Genomic DNA, 17,213 nt, shown 5'->3' with positions numbered 1-17,213 from the left:
GGCAGCTATTTTAACACTTCAATACCCTGCTTTCTAATTCTTTTTAACCCTGCTCTTTCCACCTGAAGCGGCTTTTAGGCTGCAGGCAATGTCTGTTTAGAATTCTCTTGACCTATGTTTTTGCTGTCACCTCCTAGGCAAAATCGGCACTGGGCCAATTCCTCATTCACCTAGACTGTCTCTCCCGAAACACTCTTCTTGTAAACACAGCCTCCAATTAACCATCACTAGCTCCAGCACTCGATCTCGTGGCAGCAGCCGTTTATCTGGCTGGCATCTTTTCTCCTCATCTATCTCTTCATCTGAGTCCTCTGAGGAAGTTATCCCCTCCGACTCAGAGGCATCAAGCCCCAGCACTTCCTTTACCGGATAAAGAGATCTCTTTCTGAGGCTTCCTTTTCTCCCGTCTCTCCCAAGAGTGTTCTTCCTCTCATCTTTCATCCCCATGAATTGTTTCTTGGGGAGGCTTGATTTCCTTAATATGTCTCTTTTCTCTTTTCCTTTCTGAATTTCTAAGCGCTTCCTTCCTTTCTCTGTTTCTGACATGCTGACTTGTAATCCATCTACTATTCCCCGAACCCTCACGAGAACCAAAAGGAAGAAAACTAACGCTGCTAGCACCATGGCGAGAGCATCTAAAGTTCCTGCCAACTGGGGAGGGAAGTGAATTAAATCAAGTCGAAACCTGTCTCTCAGAGAACATTACCTCGTTCTACGGTTCTGGATTCACTCCACGCGTGGAGGGCGAGTGGAGGGTCTTCTTAAACAGCGCCGGCGATGGTAAATTCTCCTGGGTTTCTCGGCACCAACTGTGCAGCGCGCGTGTAATCGTCTCCACGGCAAGAACGCACACACACACACACACACCAGAATCCTTCCGTAAGAACACGTTTATTCCCAAAAACCAAAATGGTGGAAGAAGACGCCCAGGCCTGGGAAAGCACTGCTATATACCCTAGAGCGGTGTATTCACCTCTGATTGGCTGCTTACTTGTTGCGCGCCAAACGCCGTGGGATGGGCTTTAACTTTGGCGGGCTTTTACCATGGCACATGTGCAATTTACTTGTTTACTAGGAAGGATTATGGCTGACAGCGCCATCTAGCGATGGCGGACTTTGCCAGCACCCGCCGCGGCTCCCTACATCCAAAGTCAAGTGCTCAGTCTTGAAATCATGAACACACTAGTGACATTGTAGAAACTAATCACGTTGTATTTGTATATTAGGAACAGACACAAACACACCAAGTATATACACACACAAACATGCAAACCATACACATATGCCACAAATGCTGAAAGACAGACTGTTACCACAGGGGCACAGAGAAGAGAATGGAGGGAAAAAAGAAAGACAAGAAAATAAGGTAATTATATTACAATTTCAAAAAAATACTAAAAGATTTAAAAACCAGAGTTTTTGAGCTAGGCTTGATGGTGCATGCTTTTAATCTAAGCACCCTGCAGTCAGCTGGAGAATCTCTTTAGTGCAAGGGCAGCCTGGTTACATAGCTACTTCCAGGACAGTCAGAGCTGTGTAGAGAGACCCTATCTCAAAAAAATGAAATAAAACAAAAACAAATTCTTACTATTTCAGACTTAATCCTCTAACTAAATAAATACTTTATAAACAAACACTTGGTCATCTTAAAAGGCAGCATTGTTTGTGGAGAGTCAACCATTTGATTAAATGTTCATCCTCTGTATGAAACACAGTCCTCTTCCTAGAGAGTTTGCCTTTTAAACATTGGCCATCATTACAAAACATATGTATTTCCTGTCATAGTAGAACTTCAAAATCATGTTTAGAGGAACAAATGCAAGGATACAATCAAAAGTTTTACTCTGTGGTGAAGAAGTTCTTAAGGTGTAAAACTTAAACCTGAGGTTGAGTCTTCCAACACTTACCCAGGACCGGGTTCAATGTCTACACCAAGAGAATTACTTAGTTTCTTCTGAGGTTCAGGATCCTGAATCAGAAACTGGGTCTTGGCAGAGATGGGATTGATTCTGCTGCTTACACCCAGTCTACTTTGCAGCTCCCATTTGGAAATTCAGCTGTGTTTTCTTAACCAGTACAAGTGCCCTCCTGGATATTGAGGTGTCAGACTTGTGCAACAGAGATTGTCCTCCAATACTTGGCCCTGGATAGAGGGGTACCACATGCTTTCATGTTCGGATGTATCCTGGAGTGTGATTGCCCAGTCAGGAGAAGTCCTGACTCAAGCACAAATACCAGGTTTTTGCTGCCTGGATTGCTGTTGGTCTTACTGTCATCTCCCCTCTGCATTCCCTCATCCACCCACCCACCACCTATTTTTGGCTAATGATGGCTTAAATCTAAAATTGACATTCATCCAGGTTGGAAAAGGCTCTTAGCTCTCAGAGTCTCAGAGTTAGGCCAACAGGTTCTGAGTAGGGCAGATTTCTGTCTGTAAATGGCCACCAGCTCCTCTTTCCCTGGGCCTCTGAGTCTCTACAATTTTCTGAGGCTAGGAGGTACACTTCCACTTTGCTGAATGCAAGAGGTTTTCAGGTGCCAGGGTGACCAAAGCCAGCACAGATAGAAGGGAGGGAGCTTAAGGGTGTTTGGACTTGGCTGAGTAGTTTCAGTCAATCCCTGACCCTACTGGACATGCTGCAGAGGAAGTCCAGTCCTCCAAAATTCAGGTCCATTATGGACCCACACAAGGATATTCTCAGTGAGCCTAGTCCCAAATATTCTTTCTTTTTTTTTTGGATTTATTTCCTTTTTTATTGGATTTTTTATTTACATTTCATATGTTGTCCCCTTACCCCATCCCCCACCCACCCAGGAACCTCCTATCCCCTCACCCCTACTCCTTCTTCTCTGTGGATGTAACCCCTACCAACCCCCCCCCACTCCCACCTCCCCACCCTCAAAATTCCCACCCCCTGGGACGTCCAGCCTTTATGAGGTCAAGGATCTCATCTTCCACCTATGCCCAGCAGGGCCCTCCACTCTTATGTATTCAGCTGAAGCCCTGGATCCCTCCCTAAGTGCTCCCAGGCTGGTGGTTTAGACCCTCGGATCTGTGGTCGGTTGGTATTGTTGCTCTCCTCATGGGGCCACAGACCCTTTCAGCTGCAATGGCCTTCACTCTAACTCCTCCATTGGGAACCCATTATCAGTTCAATGGCTAGTTGTGAGCATCTGCCTCTGAATATGTCAGACTCTTGAAGACTTCTGAGGAGACATCCATATTAGGCTCTTATCAGCATGCACTTCCTGACTTCCACATCAGCATCTACCTTTGGTGACTGCACATGGGATGGATACTCAGGTGGAATGGTCTTCAGACAGCCCCTCCTTCAGTTTCTGTCCCTCACTTTGTCTCCAATTTGCTCCCTTGAGTATTTTGTGGCTCCTTCTAAGAAGGTATTCTGAAGCCAGACCAGTACCTTCCCAAGAAATCCACCAGAGCTCACCACACAGTGGCTGAATTTTCTAGGTTCTCCTACATCTGCTCAACCCTGATATGTCTTAGGGATCTTTATTCTTAGCTGCTGACAGGATCTCTATTTCCTCTTCTGTGCCCACATTTGCTTTGGATTTTTAGCAATGATATAACTTAAAGTTCCACACCCCACACCAGGCAAACCCAGAGGTTTTTTGGGGGGGAGGGGTTGTCTGGAGGGTTGAAAAACCAGGATTGACTGGTTTAGCTAGCTGGTAGACTTAATGCAGAAAGCCAGCTGGATGCAGAAGACCTTGCCCTAGCACACCAAGCTGCTAAGTGAGCACAGCCGTCCTAAACTTTGTAATACAGCAAAACTGAAACAGAGAGACACAAGGCTATTTATTTCCTCCTGCTGAGAACTGTGTTCCTGCTATGAGCCCAGTTAGCTGTCTGTGAGGCTGATAGAGCAGGGACAGACACAGAGGTTTAGCCTGTTTGTGTCCCTACCTGGAAAAATTCAGCCATGGCCTGTGCCTTGCTACCCAGGTGTTAGGAGATTTAAAATTGGGTGATAGCTGCATCGTGGACATCTGATTCTTGCAGAGTACACAGTAATCCTGGCAGCTTGGCTCCTGCCTTCTGACCTGGAAGAAGGAAACCAGAGATTCAGTTCTCAGAAGAGTTCAGGGAAGCAAGGCAGTGCTGTGACTCTAGCTTACACCTGGAACATCCCCAGCCTGGTACCCACAGTGTATGGGCAGACCTCTGTCTTGAAGCAAGGCATGTTGTAGTGTGGTCTATCTGTGGCCAACAATTGGTAGAGAAGTCTTCCAGTTCTGTTAGTTCTCCTGGAGAGAATCCATACTCCAGGGCTCTCCTGCCATGGCTGCTGCCCCACAGTTTTTGGCACCATAGAGAATAGGGTCCTCCTAAGAGAACCCAGCCTTTGGTTTTTCCCTTTCAGGAAAGCAGACAGACAGTGATCTTACTCTGCTTTGCCAGAATCAATTTCCCAGGGAGCCCAACATCAGCCTGGGGAGAACTTCCTCAAGAGAAGCAAACAGCTGAGAAATCTCCTGAGACCAAGTAGTTAAAAAGAGGCCAAAGGAGGTTTTTTTCTGTTTTTGTTTTTGTTTGTTTGTTTGTTGTTTTGTTTTTAATGTTATGACACCAGAAGACTGAGGCTTTGTTGCTAATTTACCTGAGTCATTCAAAGCCTCTCTCACTCTCACAGACCACAAATTTGATTCTTTAGTATAAACTGTACTGACACCAGGAGGAGGCTTGTTTGTTGCCCCCTGAAGCAATGTCTGTTTCTTTTTCCCCAATTACATACTTTAGGAAATAGAGCTAAATAGAGTTTAGGAATCAGCAGCTTGGGTGCCATGAGGCTAAGCCTGGCCAGACAGCCAGTTCTCCTTTTTTAATAGTCTACCAAAGCAAGAGAGGGCTTAACCCTGGTGGCTGTTGACAACTGCTTGTTTACCTAGCCCACAAAAAAGGGGAGGGGACCAAAAACTCTAAGAAAGCCCAAAGAAAACGATATAATTATATCCTTTCTAGTACCAAACCCAAACTTTGCCAGGACAGAGGATACATTGAAGACATTAGCTGTGAAAAATACTGAAGGCCAACTAGTACAGCACAGATCTAGAAGTACCAAAAAGACTCTGAAATGCAAGTCAGGACTCTGGTGGACAGCTGAGGGAAAGACAGAGGAGGCTGCCAAGCCACACCTCAAAGCAGACCTGTAGGAGGCATGTGTGAGTCCTGAATTTCTAGACTGGAATTAGTCTGCAGTCTATTGGCCATGGGCAGGGCCCTGCTAAAAATGCACAGCACTATCCAGGCACCGCTTCAGTGGGGACCTCCCAGCTGTACTGGGGTCCAGGTGGCCCCAGCTCTGGCCTCCGTTCAGCAAAAGAGAAGTGCATAGGCTAAGGCCTAGGCTGGAAAACCTCAAAATCTTCCAAACATCCCAGTAGCCACTGGCAGCTGACTACACACAGAATTCCAAACCCATTTGCTATATGGAGACCTGTTACTCCTCACATATTTACACTTTGGAATCTGCTCTAACCTCCAACAGATCACTATATATAAAAGCAGCTTCAGGACTGGAGATCACCAGCTGCTAAAATCTGCAGCTTGGTTGGGGAGCTGAAGTTATGGCTTCAGTTGCATCACCCTTGGAAAAGCTGCCTGGAAGGAAGTACCACCCAGAACCCCACATGCCTCCAGACATGAACTGAGAACAGGCATCAGCCTGGGCAATGCATAATTATGAGGTCCTGAGCCATCACTCCTGCCAGCACCCCTGGTGCTATGTACCTGGGAAACCCAGCATAGCCACACTGCTGGATGGAGCTGCATTTGGAGAAGTGAGGGGACAGAAACGCTGTAGAGAGGCACATGTTGAAGAGCCAATGACTGAAACGTGAGGGAGACTTTGGGGTCTTCACGAAGTAGGAGCCACTTCCAGAAGTGTTCAATGGCTCTGAACCAGCCAAATGACAGCACCCACCGCTGTGGAGACATGCTTGCCCCAGGTGAATCCTGGAGCCAAGGGGGCTCCCAGAAACAACTAAAAACAGAAGCTTACATGACAGAGAAACCTTGAGAAGTCTGTTTATTTTGTCCTCCTGAGTGCTCAACTGATATGATAAGACATTTTTTCCTTAAATCTATGTAGAGTCATTGCATTCTGATGGAAAGTCTACAGAATTAAAATCTTTCCTCTCCTCCACTTTCCTGTGTAATCGTTTTTCAGGGTCAAAGTCAGGATTCTAATCTGGAGTAGAAAGTGTCACTAATCAAGTCAGAGGAATTTCCCTGTGGGTGGACTTTCATTGAGAGTGGGATGTGGAAATTAACAGGCTGGGTAGGGACAAAAGAGTGGCCCACCAACTAGGGTTTCTTGTTTTGTTTTCCAGAAGAGGGCAGAGTGGAAGTGTTGGTAAAAGTGGGAGATTGGGAGGGGGGGCTATAAGTGATCTACAGGTTATAATGACAAGAAAGGAACAATCTGATTGTAGATCTTCTGAATTGGCCACCAAGGGGCTTCAGGATATAATTTAATCCATGCTGGTTTCAGATATTACTGTGTAAGTTTGATTGCCAGATCCAACAAGTGGGGTTCATGGATGGTGTCTGAGAAACAGCTAAAGTCCTCTAAGGTTTATAATAAAATAAGGATTTCCAGATCCAGGCATGTTTATGCAAACCTTTAATCCTAGCATTTTAGAGGCAGGCAAGACTCTGAGTTTAAGGTCAACCTGGTCTACACAGTAAACTCTGGAACAGCAAGGATTGCAGAGTCAGACCATTTCTCAAAAAATGAAAAATTCGTTTCATGTTGAGTAGAGAGAGTCATTGATAAAAATGTCTGGCAGTCAGGTTCTTTGACATTCTAAGCACTTGCAAGGGTGTGGGGTGGTGTCTGTACAGAGAGAAGTCAGGATAAGTAGCAACTCTCAGAACAAGAAAATACATTCCTTATGTAATAGACTTTAGAGGAAAGGTCTCTGAGCTGGGCATCTCAGTGAAGGAATTGGACACAATGTAAAGCAGCAACTGAGACAGTTAATCCTATTGTCCCACCCTAGGACATCAGTTCCACATCCATAGGAGTGAAACAGCTTAGGGAAGTTGTTAGACAGGATGTAGGCATGGCTAATCCCTCTACAACAGCAGCCTCTGGGGTTTGACAATTCAGAGATGCCTGACTTAGAAGGGGAGTGGAAATCCAAGGGCTATGGTGGCTCAGATGAGATCTGCATACCTGGGTTCTCTACGTAGGTAAATTTTCTTTTCTTTTTGTATTTTTTGTTTGTGTTTTCTCTGTGTATCTTTGTTTGTCCTGTCTGATTTCCTCTAGAACACTTTTTCAGAACAAAATCAACTGGCAGGAACCAGAACCATCATTTTAAGGGGCATCAACTTGCTTCCCTGAAAGTATATCCACTTGCCCATAACAGTCCTGCTTAATGGGTAAAACCTCCTCTCTACTTCACTCTGTGTTCTTGATGGATGGATTTCCACAAGAAGTCTTAGTGCTGAAGTCTCCTCCTGAGCAGGAAAGCCCTTCCTGTGCACCTGAGTTGGGAAGGGAAAGGGATGATGTATTTTGTGCTCTGAGACAGGTCCATGACCACCAGGCTCTCCTTCTGATTGCCAACTTGGTTTGTTTGCTTCAAAACTTCATTAAACAGGATAACATACAGTCATTTACATGAAAGGGTATAACGTACTTCAGAGTTGGAAAGAACACACAATCATGACAACTTGCCAACAAAGTAAATACAATGGATATTTCTGAGTTAAATAACCTTCCCAAAATCCAGACTCCATTACCTGGGAGATCCAGGAGATCAGTCTGTGAGTCCTTGTGTCCAAGGTACCTATTTAAGTTAGGATACCTGTGTCAAGTTCTTTTCAGGAGCTGTTTGAAGTTCACCTAGAGATCTGTCCTGGCTTGCTTTGTTTGTCAGATTGACACAAGCTGCAGTTTATCACAGAGTCAAGAGCCTCCCTGGAGGAAATGCCTCCCTGAGATCTAGCTGTAAGACATTTTCTAAATTAGTGTTCAAGAGGGGAGGCCCCAGCCCATTGTGTGTGGTGCTATCATTGGGCTAGTAGTCCTGGGTTCTATAAGAAAGCAAGCTGAGTGAGCCAGGGAAGCAAGCCAGTAATCAGCACTGTCCATGGCCTCTGCATCAGCTCCTGCCTCCAAGTTCCTGCCTGGTGTGAGTTCTTGTCCTGAGTTGCTTTGATGATAAACAGCAATGTGGAAGTGTAAGCTGAATAAACCCTTTCCTTCCCACCTTGCTTCTTGGTCATATTGTTTTGTGCAGGAATACAAACACTGTCTTAGACAGGATCAATGCATGTGAATGCAGGGAATCTAGCTATTACTCCCCTTGGCACCTTCTCTTTGTCTCCACAATTTAACTGCAATTCCACAAGGACAATGTAGCTGGTCCAGTCTTAGTATGGCCATGGCTCAGTACCAGACTGGAAAAGTCCAGAGCTTAAAAGTACTGTATCCCTCCAATCAGTTATGGTCACTAGGGTGGTTGTCTTTCTGATCTGCAGATACTCAAGCAATATCTAAGCCAAACACCTTCTCCAAACCGAGCTCCAACACATTTTTTCAGGTCAGAAGTTCACAATGACAAATAGTCCATATTTGTTTATTATCTCGTCCAGCTGCATGGGATTCAAACTGAAAAGGCTTTTATTTGTTTCAATTTATACTTACCAATATATGATAATGTCCAGAAACCAATCAAGGCCTGCAAGGTGAGTCCTGAACTATGAGATTCAAGATTATCCCCATTTGACTTTGATACCAAATTGTTTTTTTGTCATTTTTTTTTGTACTAGAAACTGAGGTTCAGTGATACTGTCTTATATTTTCTAATGTTGATGAAGTACTGAAGAACTCTACTCCCAGGTCTGCAGTGTACAGAAAAAATTGTGGAAGGTTGTCATTCTCTCAGTGAACCCAAGATATATATACCTGAGGCTTCCTACCTTTGTTGAAAGGTCCAGGTGATTCGAATTAAAGAAAATGTTAAAAATTTAAAGGAAACAACATACTAGTCAGTACTTTGGTACAGTGCTTATTTTATTCCCTATGCAGACTTCCTGAACAATGAAGTTCAGAGAGCAAACTGTAAGCGATGATACTTAAGAGTTCCCTTCACACTGACAGCTGTATGATCACTCTCTAGCCTGGTACAGGACTTAGTTCACAGATTAGGTCTTACTGAGGAAAAAGAAAGTGACTTCAAATTCCTGGGAATACTGAAAAGATAAAACTGCAACCCATACTTCAAAAAAGTATTAAAGTATCTTGGAATCAGAACAGATATAGACTATGCTTGAGCACTACTCCCCACATCCTCAGCATGCTGTAGAGAACACAGTTGGCACTGGAGGGGAAGGTTGGGCTGCAGAGTGAGAGCTACTAACTTCCCAGGCATTGTGTTGTGCAGGTGAAATCCCAGGAGAAAGATCAGAGCTGACTCATCCAGTTTCTAAGCACTCTTTTATAAACCTGCTTCCTTTTATGCTCCACAAATGTAGCAAGGCCTGACATTCAGACTCATCCATCACTCAGTATTCCCTTTCTTCCTCCCTTCCTTCCTTCATTTATTTGTTCTCCTCTCTGTAGAGGGAGGAAATCCTTGAAATCTTTGTGTAAATCAGGCTGGCCTGGAACTCACAGGGATTTACCTGCCTGAGTGAACATGCCTACCCCAGGTCTATTTCCTACTGAAAGGCTAAACTTTCGTAAAGACAAACAGCTGAACTAAGTCATATAAAATAGAAAGCTCTTCCAAGACTGGAATCACATAAAAGCCATCCTCTCAAGGCCAAGTGCTGGGATTTCTGTGTCAGGGCCAGCATTGCCCCAAACTTCCACCTTAGCCAGTCCTGTTTCTGCAGGTGTGTTCACATGTGATGCAGAAAGTAGCTCTGAAATTGATAAAAAAATAGAAAGATTCTCCTGTACAGAAGTGGTGGCACAGACCTCTAATCCCAATATTAGAGAGGCAAGGCAAAGTGAATCTTAGTTCAGGACCAGTCTAGTCTACACAGAAGGAAGAAAAGATAAAATGCAAGTTGCAGTTGCCTCTAGATTAATTTGGAGGGGAAGCATCTGGGTAAATCAGTCTTCATCCATATTGATTTGGCAGAGAGCTTTCACAAACTCTTCAAGATTGCTCCCTGGGGGCTGGTTACCTTATGGTCCAGCACACATGAGAAACAGGATGCCTAAGGTCCCCTGAGAAATTCTTTAAAACAAACCACCAGTTAGTCCTGTAACCAACAGTAGGAAACAGTAGTATATCCTCATCTGTGTCCACTCCATCCTTCATCTTTTCCCTTGGGCCATTTCAAGAAGAACATGCATTTAATTAGCTTTTAAACATTTTTATTAATAAAGCTGTAAACTAGCAAACAAATAAACAAACACCACATGGCTGCAAAGACACAACTGCCTTGTGTCTGCCTTTTCTGTAATAGCAGGAGCTTACAGAAGATCCCCTAGTTGCAAGTCTTAGCAGGCATTAGGGCTCCTGGGCTCCAAACAGAGTTCTAGGTGGCCTTTTCACTTCTTCTTCTGGCCAAAAGCCCTTTGAAGCCATGCCCAGCACCCTAGGTGCCTGGGACTGTCAGAAGCAGGATCTTGGTCAGGGCAGTCTCCACCATCACAGGTATCAAGTTTCAGCCCTTTCTCCCTGAGCAAGCCTGGTGAGGGTTGTTCTGGCTCCTCTGTATCTTTGTCCTTGTTGTTGTCCACATCTCCTGGGGACACTTGTGGGTCCCTCTGACTTTCACTCTGAAAGACCTCTGTTTCCCTCTTCATGGCACAATTCAATCTTCGGTAGTATCTCAGGTAGTCCAAGCTCTTAAATAGAGAAGGAAAAGAGTATGGATCCCATTCAACAATCCAGCCATCCTCAGAGCAGAGGCTTGGCTCTGTGTTGAAACAATGTGGCTCAGACTTGGAACATCCTGAACTCAGGACTGGAAATACATGTTCATTTGGCAGTGTATGCTCTGCAGACTCTGATGGATCCTTGACAAAACAGAGACAGAACTGCAGTACCTTCGTGGCTTTATCCATGAAATGCTGAGGGCAAGTCCTTGACATTCTGATTCAGAAGTCTCCAGTTAGTTAATTATACTCTATACTTCATGGCCCCTCCCAACCATTACTCTGGGGGAAGATGGGTTTTAAACCCACAATCCTAGTATCTATTGGCATTGCCTAAGGAGGCAAGGTTCTGCCTAGTCTGATGGTGCAAGCCTTTAGTCCCAGAATCTAAGGGAAAAAAGTAGATTTGGGAACAGAGGCAGAAGTAGCTGGATCTCTGATTTCAAAGACACCCTGGTTGTCAGAATTAGTTTCAGGACAACAAGGGCTACACAGGAAAACCTAGGCTCAAAAAATAAAACAAGCAAACAAAAAAAGGAGTGAAGTTTCTCACAGTAAGATCCTATTACCCTGGATGTAATTGTCTAGAGTTAAACATTATAGGGGATTGATTAGACAGACAGTGGGGAAAGTGCTAATGGGCCAGCAAACCTATTTGTGGTGACTTGTTTAGAGAGTAAAAGATCAAATGTAATGATCTCTCATTCACTCACTCTCTCTTTCCTGAAAGGTGGTATATTAGAATGACTTACAGGCTGCCAATTCCACAACAGCTGGATAGGAAGGAAAGTGCAAGAATCCAGAAATTGTCAGTCACCAAGGATTGATGATGTCTCAGCTGGTCTTCAGTAGAAGATGGAATCACAGAGAAGTAGGCTCTAGTGCCAGCACAGTAATGGACTTGCTATATAGGAGAGAGCAAGCAGGCTAAGTGAAAACTTTCTTTCTCTGTGTTCTTATATAGGATTCCTTCTGAAGGTGTGGTCCAAATTAAAAGTTCCAGCTTCAGTGTCTGGCTAAAGATGTGTGTCTTTTGCTGGGTGTGGTGGCTCACGCCTTTAACCCCAGCACTATGGTACTGGATCAAGCAAGTGGATCTCTGTCAGTAGCCTGATCTACAAAGTGAGTTCCAGGACAGCCATGGGAATTATAGACAAACACTGGCTTATAACAACAACAACAACCATAATAACAAAGATATGTGTCTTTCTTGTTTAGATCTGTGGCCTTCCCAGCTTTGGGCAGGCTAAGCAGACCTTAAACATCTGCCACTGACAGGTCTTGTCAACCTGCACAGAGACATCTGCCTTGGCTGCAGTTACAGGTTTCCATGGGAACTTAGCTGTTTTGGCTGCCTGCGCTGACCTTGTCCTACAACATACTCCAACATGAATCAAGTGGTGGGTTGTGTGGTTTTCCCCTTTATATACGCTGTGCCTATTATTAAACTTGAAGCTTTGATCAGAACTTTGTCTTGGCTTCATTCTTCTCTTGCCCCCTACCTTTTTACATTTCCAGCCCCCCTTTCAGGTAAACCCAGTTCTCCCATGGCTGCTGGACCACTACAGGTAGTGCCCAAATGAGGAGCCTGAAAATGGGGGACCCACTGAGAAAAGCTGTCTTGGGTGGAGCTCCACAGAAAGCAGAAAAAGTAACAGTATCCTCCATGGTAAGCAACAAACAGCATTAATGCTAGTTCTAGTAGTTATAAAGTTTATCTTTTGGAGGCTGTTGTAGTCCAATGAAAAATGAAAAAGGTTACTATGTAGGCTGAAGAGGTGTTGGCCAGACACTGACTTTACCTAGGGATGACAGCTCAATGGGGCAGGGGACTTCAAAACATGCCTTTGTCCGAAGCCTAAAAGAGCTGCTTCAGGTGAGAGGAGAAGGAAAATGGATATAAGCTATTTCAGAGCTCTCCTAGAGACAGGAGGAAATTGGAAGATACCCTGCTTCCTCTCTGGCTCCTACAGGAGATATCTTTAGTCCTGGATCTGGGTCTCTTAGGCAGAATATCTGGGTCCCTTTTGGGTCATTTAGTTCTCTTTCCTATCTGTCTAGTTTCTGTCTTTAGCGTGCCAATCTCCCCATATCTGTCAAAACTGACTGTTTTATGTGATATCTGTGTTTTTTTCATTGTTTGAATGACTGTTTTCTCTTTGTTCCATGTTGAAATAAGAAAAATATAAGAAAAATGGTAAAAACTTTACCTGCTGGCTATCCACCCCTTTATTTAGTTTAACTTGTTTAAAAGGCAGTCTCAATTTGCACAGCAGAAACTGATAAGTTACCCTGCACTGTGGCTGGGCGTCAAGCTCAGCTGGAGAAGCCCTGCTAGCAGCTGATTATCCAGACAAGCTGCTCTTAATGGGGCCAGCAGCTTCTCCACATCTTTGGTAAGGAAGCTGATGGCTGTTTTTTTCCTAGAAAAAAAATCTCTGTAATTGTGTTTATTGGGTTCAGCAAGTGACAAGGTACTTTTCTCTTGAAATTACAGCTAGAAAAAGTAAGAAAATTTTTTCTGGTCTAAATATATAAGGTGTGTGTAGCCACTTCAGTTTTGTTTCTGATTGGTTTTAAAAGTATAAATATGTTCTGCATGTCTTGGTTATAGAGTATTGGCTCATAAGTTATTGGGTATGATTCAAACTTTGCAACATTGGTAATAGAAACTTAGCTTAAAACTAGTAACTCAGGGTTGGAATCTTTCTAAATAACAACATATGGCATTAGCCAACCCAGGAAAACAGGTCTCTAAAGATATCTCTAAATTGGTGTCGGGAGCAGCCCTGCTTATACACTGAAGGCCTAAAATCAGCCATAGGCCTAAAGTCAGCAAAAGGCCTGACATACATGCCTGCTAGCATCAAGTCTTGGGTTTCTGTGGAAAAACACTGAAACAGATAGCTGGGAATTATTGTAAACTAACAGCTTTGGTGGAAGGCTGCCAAGCCTGGCTACTCATAGGCCTTGTAAGATAGGTAACCTTGGAGGATAGTACCAACTTAGATAAAGACAAGTGAATCATAGGCAGAGTCATAGTGATCTGTCCCCTGAACCTTCACCCAGCTGACACTCTGTTCTGGAAGATATCTGTACTCCCCCTGAACAATCTGTATTCCCCCTGAACACCCACATTACTGCATCATCCCCTTCCCCACATCCTGCCTTGTTCTGTATATAACCTGTGTGTGCAAAAGTAAAGATGGCGGTTTGATCAGCTTATAGACAAGCTGTGTTCCTTGTGTTCGCCTGTTCCCCCATCTTCTCTTTCAGGTGATCTCCCCGGACCCCTGTTTAATGCCCTGCTGGACAGGACAAATTGGGATAATATTTTATGTAATTCTTATCCTAGAAACTCGAATTATAAAGGATAGGATTTAAAAACAGTGTCTTCTTAATGAGGTATTACAGGTGCACTGTCATGTATCCATATATATAAGAACTGGCAGCCAAATTTTGTAATGTGAATGTACTGCTCTTGGTATTGATTTTTAAGAGAATGTATTGTTTAAAATTTTGCTTTCCAAAATTATCGTTATGCTCTAACATTGAAAACAAAATTCCAGAATTCATGGAAAGGCCAGGGAGGGGGAACCGCGATTTCACCTGCAATGGGAAGGCAGGTCTGGCTTTAGGCTTTTGGAATTCAGGGAAGGTGAGGTCCAGGGTGCTAAAGCTATGTTCTGCCTGCTGGCTTCTCCATAGCCATCTTTTCAGAGGTGGCCTCCGGGTTTTCCTCTGGCATGCACTTGTCGGGTGGGCAAGGAGCCAAAGATAGCGACCCGATAGCTCCTCACTGGCACTGTCCCGGTTTGAGCCCAGCCTTGACATCCTGGAGAAGTCCGTGGTTAGTGTGACTGTCTGCTTTTGGACACTGTAAGGGGCTCACTGGGAGCAGGAACCATGGAAGGAATTCTAGCCAGAAGTTAAAAGGGTCCATATGCAGACTGCCAATTCTGCTTGGGAGCTGCAGGCAGTCTGAGTACCTCTTTACACCAAGGGGGCGCAGATGTACCAGCCTTTGAACTGGTGGCCATTCATGATGGTCATCGCTGGAACTGGACCAAGTTCCCTAGTAACTGCTACTTGTCCGAAGGGCCAAGTTCTGCTTGGCTCTTCTCAATAGCGTGGATCTGAAATCCTAGGGTGATTTCAAATCTCGTACACTATTTTGTACATGATTATGCTTCCTTCCGGCCCCCATGGGCACCTGACTGCAACAGTCAGGCTGCTGAGAACATCTCTGTGTGAACCCAGTTTCTGGAGTTAGTACAGAGAAGATGCCATGCAATCGCCTGTGTTTCAGTTTGTTTGCTGGGCCTATTGGCCTTCCGGCGTTTCTAAAACCTGAAAAATCATTTAAGTCCTTTCTATAGGCTGATTTTCTGCTATTGGCCCCTGGGAAAGTTACATTTTCTGATTGAGAACTGTTTGAAGAGCGGAGACAAAGACCCCAGGAAGACAACAAATTCGGTGTGAACTCAAACTTCCACCGGTGGCTTGCCTTTTGCTGCACCTACCATTTTCGAAGTCGGCAGGGACCAGGGCTCCAGCCTTCTTGGCTGGCCCTTTCATTTCCACATCGCTTTCCCACTCTCCAAAGCCCTGCTGTGCAGTTGTCCAGAGGGTAAAATGAAGGAGAAGGCCAGCTGACAGTTTCTCAGTAGCATTCCCAGCGTCGTAGGGTAGAATCTGATCCTGGGGAAATCTGTCGTTAATGCGCAGGCTCACTTGTCCACACAGCTTGGCCACAACTAGAGCCAGGCCCATGAAGGAGTCCTAGCCAGAAGACAAACTGCTTTGCAGATCTGAGCTCTGCCTCTGAGCTTCAGTCCAGCGATTTCTTCACAGCAGGGGGCACTCTTGGGACCTGTTTTTTGCCCTGTGCTAATTCCCACTGGTCATTCCCTGTGCTTTGGGTTGTTTGCTGAACCAAGTTCTGTTCTGTGCTCAGGGTACCTGGTTTCAAACTGTTTACAGAATTTTGTTCCTCAGTTCTTTCGTTTTGCGGCTGAAACTAGGCTGGCTTCTAAATATTGTTCGATCTCTTTCATTTAGTGATTTCATTTGGAGGTCCGCCCAGCAAACTGACATTTTCAGTTAGAAAATTTTGCCAATTCATCCGACCCCACCTTCCTCGAAGAATACAAAAATCCTAGGCCTGGAGCCTACAGAAGACTCCTCTGTCTGCTCCAGGGCACAGGCTGCTGTCCTCCTGAGGCAAGTGCTGCTCAAGCAATGGAGCTGACTTTCTGGTCCCTGCAAGGGAAACTGGCTTGGGATCCTGCCTCTGCTGTGCAAGAAGCCCAGCCTCCTCTGCTCTCCAGCTTCTCAGAAGACCTTGGTGCAGGACACTAAAACGATGCTCTGTGCCCTGGCCTCTCACCGGTGGCCCTGGTCACCGGTTCTGATGTAGCCTCCAGATTATTGCTCTGGCATGCACTTGGTGAGGTGGGCAAGTGGCCGAGGATGCTGGCCTGATGGCTTCTGACTCGCACAGATCTGGTTTTAGCCCAGCCTTGTGATGCTGGATAAGTTCCTGGTTAGTGCACCTGCCCGCTTTTCCATATTGGTAGGGGGCACAGCAGGAGGAGAGGCCACTGAAAAAAATGGTTCATTTGCAGATGGTCAGCTAGGCCCCAGTAGCTCTAGTCTGGTGACGTTTCCAGGAGGTGATGCTGCTTCCATAGGAATGAGCCTCTTGCAGATTACCAATGCTGAGCTTCTAAACTGGGTGATCTCAGTTCCTAGTGGTGGCAACCTGTCAGCCAGCCAAGATCTGCTAGGCTGTCAGCTGGCCCAGGCTGAATCCCACCAAGATTGCAGTTGGAACTAGACTTTGCTAGGGAGGCTGTGGTGGGCTCCTTTGCAAACCCAGGGTCCAGAATGGGTAGAGGACACATTGGATGAACCCCCTGGCACCTAGGTGCCAGCATGCAGGAAATATGATCCAGATGTGATCTGATTTATTTTTTCGGGTCCTCTAACCTCGCCATAGGTTTTAAATGATAGAAAGGCATCCGAATTCTAAGATTTGTGGATTGCATAGCCAGAGCCTTAGGCAAAAGCAGGTTTTCACTCTGCCAAGTTTCCCAAGGAGTCTGACCCCAGAAGTTACAAATTGTGTCTGCAGCAAATCACAGTCACAGTTGTGTTTATTTGGTGTATTAGAAAATTCCCTTCTCTGTGGAAAGCCTTGCTTTCACATAGAATTTTTTTTTTTAGAACAACTCAGCAAAATAAAATTCCGGTTTATTGTTGGACATTGTTTCACACATACATCAAACAGGCCAAAAAAAAAAAAAAAAAAAAAAAAAAAAAAAAAAGAGAAAAAAAAAA

The sequence above is a fragment of the Grammomys surdaster genome, unplaced genomic scaffold (genome assembly GCF_004785775.1).
Source record: "Grammomys surdaster isolate TR1022 unplaced genomic scaffold, NIH_TR_1.0 122405, whole genome shotgun sequence".
NCBI lineage: Eukaryota > Metazoa > Chordata > Mammalia > Rodentia > Muridae > Grammomys > Grammomys surdaster.
Note: the sequence above shows the minus strand (reverse complement) of the source record.